This window comes from Manduca sexta, chromosome 7, assembly GCF_014839805.1.
Source record: "Manduca sexta isolate Smith_Timp_Sample1 chromosome 7, JHU_Msex_v1.0, whole genome shotgun sequence".
NCBI lineage: Eukaryota > Metazoa > Arthropoda > Insecta > Lepidoptera > Sphingidae > Manduca > Manduca sexta.
Window position 1 is genome coordinate 1 of NC_051121.1, and position 7,327 is coordinate 7,327.

The 7,327-nt window shown below is 41.4% G+C and overlaps 1 pseudogene; it reads right to left on the reverse strand.

The window, feature by feature from the left end:
• Positions 1–3,172: 3,172 nt before the first annotated feature.
• LOC119193849 overlaps positions 3,173–7,327 on the reverse strand; it is a 5,840-nt pseudogene continuing 1,685 nt past the window's right edge.

Consider the following 7,327-nt stretch of genomic DNA (forward strand, 5'->3'; position numbering starts at 1 on the left):
TGTCGACACTTTCATATCGTACACACAAATGCAGTGACAAAGGGTGGTGTTAGCTCACACATACACGGTACAGACCAAACGAAACGTCCCGAACACGAGGACAAACTCACTAGCTTTGAAAACAAACGCATGCGCACAACACAATTCAATAGTGGCCCATTGATATGATTTGTGATGATGTATAAAAGTATTTTTTTAGCTATTTTTATTGCAACAAAAATTCGAGTTTTGAGTGCCATATCTAAATGTTTTTGATATATTTTGACCTATTGTCAAATGTAAATATATTTGTATTTTTAATATACCCATTTTTTTATCTGTTTTATTTTCTATAAACTAATTTATCAGTAACTATTTCCCAATATTCAACACAACACTCGAACAAATAATATTATTATTTAATCAAGCTGCATTCTATCTAATGCAAATTACAAAAAAACTGCAACATAAATGAATACCACATAGCTTTATCATTAAAATATTTTGAGATTCAAAAGTTATTATATGAATAGGTTTTTTATTAATATATTATTTTTTAATATATTTTACAATTTATGATAATGGTTAATAAACCAACACAACTAATACATTGTTTTCATTACCAATAGATTTATTTATTAGTTTTTAGTTTTTATTGTAAGTCATGCAAAGTTAAGACTTTTTTAATATTTTCTTTGCCATGGTATAAATATTTCATAGACAATCACAAGAGTTTATTTATTGGCTTTGATTTTCAGATAAATAAGCGAATCGAGTGGTTTGTGTGTTTGATATATGTTTTATCTGCTATAGAAAACTTGCTCCATTGTATCCCTTATTATTATAAAATAGGTAATCAAACAAAAAAAAATAATTACGGATTTACAGCCGTTTTAATAAACGATCTCAATTTTAATCTTCAATCCGATTCAGAGAATGAACCAATCAAAATAACTCATTTGTAAGCATGTCAAATAAAACTGTTCTGATTGGTCCATTTATGAGACAGATTGAAAAATAGATTAGGATCGATTATTGAAAACAGCCATTAGTAAAATTATAGAATGCAAACCAATAACTTCACACACGACCACTCGGTTCACTAGTCTCATTCAGACGAATCAATTATTGCTTGCAATAATCGTACGCAATTATGGCTTAAAATTGCAAGCAACAATAAATTCATACGACAATTGTTAACTGTAATTACGTACGGTGATTTTAAAACAATTGCTTTGACTAAATGCGGCTGGATATTGACATACAATATACATGTCAGTGACTGACCTGACATGTACGGGGTGTCGCCTGTCGTGTGGCAGTGAGGCGGCGTCCTCGAACACGGGGTTGTCGATGCTGTAGCCGACGGCGGGCGGCGACTTGCACTTCTTCATGGCGGCCAACCGCTTCATCAGACTAACGCCAGTCGATATTGTCAAGCGGTCGGTTTTCAGTTTCAGCTCTTTTGGTTGCTGCAATTGTTTTGTCGGGTTTTATATGGGAACCAAAGTTATTTGTAAACTGTGATAAAATTTATTTTTTTATGGATTCATAAATAATAATAATAATATTATATTATTGCACAACCATAGAGAAAAATAAAAGAAAACAAATAAATAAGTAGGAGGAAGATCAATATTTATTTTAAATAATTAAAATGAGTTTTTTACTATAATGAGGAATACTTGCTCGTTGGTCTAATAAGGTTATATAAAAAAATATTATTTAGAAGTTATATAAAATTTCGATAAAAGTTTTAGGTGTTTGCAGAAGTTATCAAATATTATATATACCTTATCAGATCTAGTTATGCTTTGTGGCTGTTGACTTTGCGAACTCCATGGATACGTTAGAGGTTGGGCTGAAAATAAATAATGTAAATATAGTTAATATTTTATTTCTAGATATGGGCATTGAATTTAGAACTTCCTTCTATAGCGATTATAATTTTGTATGATATAGGTTAAAATGTATGAGAAAATAGTTACCGAGTACGATATATTTACATGAAGAACTAGCCTTTACTCGTGGTTTCGCTCATGTGAAAAACATTTACCAGGATAAATGGTTTTCCGGGATATAGCACTCAGAAGTAATGTGGCTTTTCATTAGTGAAATAAATGATTTATTTGAATCTCTAAAATGTTATACATTATTTAGATTCCGTCAATAATAATTTTACGATCAGTTCGGAAAGCAATTCTCACCAGAGAAGAACGAGCAAGAAACTCTGGAAGTGAACATCGGTTTAGTAGATTCCGAGATTAGCGTGTCAAACAAATTTATCAGCTTTATATTAGTATGGGTCAGGGATGGCGAACGATTTCATTGTTTAACATGCAATTATTATAAATAATAATCTGCCGGTAACGTGTCGTCCAAGGCGGGTTTATCGATTCGAGTGTCTTTTGAGCGACCTTTTTATTTCCCAACAAAGTTTTTGTTGGAATATTACAAGCGTGGCGGAATAATTTGGCCTCGTGGCAATGGTTCGCCACCCCGGTGCAGACGTGTGTTACCATTAGCGGGCGGCGTGCGCGCGCGGCGGCGCGGTGGGCGCGGCGGGCGCGGGCGCGGGCGCGGGCGCGGGGCCGCGGGGCGCGCCCGGCGCCGGGGACCACGCCGCGGGCTGCGGGCATCACTCTACTGTATAACCGACTCACAACGACACGTTCTTGCAGGGGCCTTAATCTCTATCCCGCACGGTATTTTAACAGTGCGTAACAAGGACGTAACACAACGCATCATGTTTAGGATCATAGAAATTTGGCTTACAGAATACCATTCCACGCACATTTCTTGAAAATAACATGACACGGCCGCGTTATGCGTTTACACTATGATACAGAATAAGGGCCCAGCGCACACGCACGCTGTGCACGCACTCGCACACGTAAACCGATATATACATTAAAGTTTTAGCATGCTTTACACGCGTGTGGGAAGAATGAAAAACAAGCATGAAATACGAGAGTCGCAAAGATCATTCTTCTTACAATACAGTTAAAAAGTCTAAAAAATGATTATGAATTTACTCCACACTATTTACACGAATGTATTTGTATCTATTATTTTATCCAAAGTGAAAAGTTTTACCTTATCAGCCTTAGCCCGGATGTTCCTGCGGGAGCGACGTAGTTCCGGGAACACGCCGAACCGCTGGGACCGCTCCGAACAACCCTTGAACCATCCGTCACGACACCTCTCCGTCACCGTGTAGATACCTGATCGATATATTATAATTTACTACTAACACCGAATTGTTTCATCACTGGTCAGGAAACGTTAAGGCTCTTATCACACTGGCGAATTGCGAGCGAATTCACAGCAGGGCGCATCGTACAGTACAATAAGATCATCAACTTTGTTTGACCATGGATAAAACAACACAGGGTAAGTGATGTTGAGTTTCAGTAACGGTAGAAATCAGTAGCGTGAATGAGGCGGTTAAGCTAATAAGAATCAACACTTTGTTTAAAAGTAAAATATTTATAAAAAATGCCAACAAAAAGGTATAAAAATATCTTAGTTTCTAATATAACTCATGTTGCTATGACTTTAAAAAATCTTTTTTACTTACCTCCTTTTAAGTTCGAGTTCGTCCGGTTTCTGCGGTCGATAGGGGTAGAGTGCGAGGTAGGCGGCGGGCAGGGAGGGCGGCTGTGCGGTAGTGTGGAGGGGGGCGGACGAGTGGGGGGTGTGGGCCCCACGCTCCGAGCTGCGAGACCGACGCCGCCGGCGCTCCGCCGCGTCTAACAGCGACGTCGCCACGATCTCCGCAGAGTGACTGCACACACATACACATACATTCAGACAAACCATATTACCATCAACATTATATCTCGACATCGGCTACTCTTTCGGCATAATAACATAATCCCTCACCGGTTCGGCGTATGATTTCCCTGCAGATGCGAGGAGGGCGTCAAACTGTGTCTCTTCTCTCTGTGGTGATGGTCCCGATGGGCCCGCGCCACCATGTAGTTCCCCTCCTTGCCGTGGGAGGGCGACAGCGCGGCCTGCAGCCCCAGCCCGAACAGCAGCGACTCTGGCCCACTGGACCGCAGCACGGTCTTACTCGACGATGGCGCGTCGAGCCGCACCTCGCTCTCCTGACTCTCCTGCGTCTGCGTACTCGTGCCCGCGGTGAGCTTGGGACTCTCAGACGGCGGCAGACTGACGTTGAGTGAGGTGTTGGTCGCGGTGGAGCTCTCGTTCAAGCTCATCACTCCCATGGAGGTGTTGAGCGGCTCCTGCTCGTCCCTCGGCTCGGGTTCCTCGGCGTCGTTGGCGTCGTTGGCGGCGGCGACGACGGTCGCGTTCCGCTCGGTGTTGTTGTCGGGGGAGCTGGGCGTGCTGGGGTCATTGCTCTCGCACGAGCTCGAGTTGGAGCTGGTGTTGGGCGTAGAGGAGCTGACGCCGACCGACGGCGTATTCATGCTGGAGCTGGAGTCGGAGCTGAGGTTGTTCGCGCTGAAGTTGGAGACAGGGAAGTGTTCGTGGGTCCGCACGTTCTGGTAAGTGGTGTCGAGCTTGTGCGCGGGCGTGTTGTCGTACTTGCCGGCGCGGAGGCGGTCGTAGTTGTCGCCGATGCGCGAGACGCTGCAGCACGCCGCCCTGCTTGCTGTGCGTATTGAAGTGGATGAGGTCGAGCGAGTGCTTGGTGTGTGCGGGCTCGAGGATGGCGCGCGGCGCATGCGCGAGGACTTGCTGCGGCGCCAGGACCTGCTGCGGCGCGAGGACCTGCTGCGGCGCCAGGAGTTGCGTGCCGTGGAAGGTCGGGTGCGACTGGCTCATCGTCGCCACGTTCTGGTACTTATTCTGACCCCCGGCCGGCGTCGACATCGATATTTGCGGGTATCTGTGCGCGTGCTGAAAATTTATATTTTTTATTAGTACAAGGTCATAGTACGTTATTATTGTAAACAAGATATTATAACTACACAACATTTGACATTACTTAAAAGTTTTTATCACATATGATTTTTAGCTTAATGTGCAATAATTCATGTAGAAGAAATTGTGTCTAGTAACTATAAATAAAAAGTTAGTTGTAACCTGTGCGAGGTGGCGATGGTCGGAGTGTCCGGCGCGGGCGCCGTCGGGCGCGGCCGGCACGGGCGGTTGAGCGGCGCGCTGCAACAACACGCGCACTACTATATATATGCCTACATTAGATTTGGTGGGACGTATACCGTCCACACTGGGTGAGTATCTGAGTACCTATATTTATAAGTACTTAAATTTATTATAAATTATGTTTACCACTCAACCAGGGGCCAATAAATATTTTTTTTCTTTCTGATCGTTGCTAATACGAAGTTAGGGGTGGCGTCTATGTTATTTTCACAAACAAGACCTCGGATAATTTCTTTGAAAGTAGAAAATGAAGCAGCAAAGCCTTGAGCGGTATAGTCATATTTTGAATAACTAGCTGTTGTTCGCGGCTTTGCTCGCGTGAATAAGTTTTTTTGGGATAAATATTTTAAGTTACCCATAACACTCAAGAGTAATGTAAGTTTTTATTAATGAAAAAAATTTCAAAATCGATTCAGTAATTCCAGACATTAGCCCCAATAAACAAACGTTTCTCCTTTATGATATTCGTATAGACATTATTGTGTTATGTAATTAAATTATTTTAAAGAATAAGAGTGTATAAGATTATATAATTCAAGTTGGGAACCAAATAAAAAAAAAGATGATGATAAATCGTTACCCGTATATGATCTGGTTGGCGGGCTGGTTGAACTCGACGAAGGCGATGGGGAAGATGCCCACGCGCTGGTCGAGTCGCCCCTCCGCCCAGTTCTCGTCCACGCGCCGGTGCACTGTGATGATTGCACCTGCAATGATATATTATTTATTTAAAATTCATACATTTTCACACTAACCGCCGACGTAGAGTTTAAGCCATTTAAGCACCAACTTTATTAATATTATTATTTAAGTGTCTCACTAAGAATACCTAATGCGTGTCGGATTCTAGTCGATGTCAACAAAATGTTTGTACGGTTTCATACCTTTTACTTATAGCATGTACTATGTTTGCACATCAGTTTTTTAAATTAAATTTAAAAAAAATCCAGGTTTGGTGAACCGATGGAACACGAGAAAATAATTTGACCACGCCAATCATAATTATTGACGAATGTACCTCTTTAATCATGATATATTTTTAATCGTATGTAGGTAGTTTCTATAGGTAATTATAATCTTTGTTTTTGAACATGAAAAATATGGTTGGGATTGAAAAAAACAGAATAAGGGGCACACCCTCGACGGCACGTTACATGTGTGTTATTTTCAGTTCATAAATAACAGAAAGTGCACCAATAAAGGTTCGCCATTTCTAGTTTAAGCCACATAAGATTTCATTACGTTACATCGCACCCTTAGAACTAAATTTACCTAACTCAAAATTTATATTTTTTGATTTTTTAATAAGGACTCTTCAAAGCATGCCCTATGACGAGAAAAAGATTAAATTATAGAATGGAAACAGAGATTCTCACTTCCCGACTGCCCTTCACTGCCTTCTATATTGTATTCAAATATTTTTTATTCGTTTCCCACAAATATTTTTTTTGAGTTCCATCACCTTTGTTCTAAGGGTTCGACAAAGGTGAACACTGAAAACGGTTTTTTAGAAATTCATTCCCTAGTGGCCCCTATCCAACGCTTGCATATAAAGTTTTGTTTGTTTTTTGTTTGTTTGGTTATTTACGTACGTGATAAAACGAAAAGTATATCAATTCGATATGTTTTTAATAATTACCTTTTTCGAAAGCCAAGCAGCCTTCCTCGTCGGGCGCCGTCATCCTAAAGTCGTACATCGCCTTGCAAAGAGCTGTCGGAATCGGCAACGGGACTACAACCTGAAAATATTACATATACTTGTTTATGAATGCTTTATTAATATCAACATATAAATAAAGCATTTAGTGGTGAGGTCGCCGGAGTCCGATGGATGAGGGCGGCCCAGAACCGGTCCCTGTGGCGCTCAATGGGACAGGCCTATGTCCAGTAGTGGACGATTCCCGGCTGATGATATTAACATATAGTGTATGAGATGCAACACAAAGGTAATTAATCCACGATTTAGTAAAGCCTTTAGTTACCCAAAACCCTCAATCTAGTCCCTATCTACACACACACTGCACAAAAGCGATGGGGAACATGCCGGTCCTGCCGGAGCACTGGTACCAGAACGTGTCCAGCTTCTTCTGCAGGAGTATCGTCTCGCCCTTCTTGAACGACAGGTCACTGGAATGCAAAAGTCATTACATAAGGTTTTCTTATATTAGCTCAGCAAAAGTGGCTTCACTGCACCTGATGTTAAGCGAAG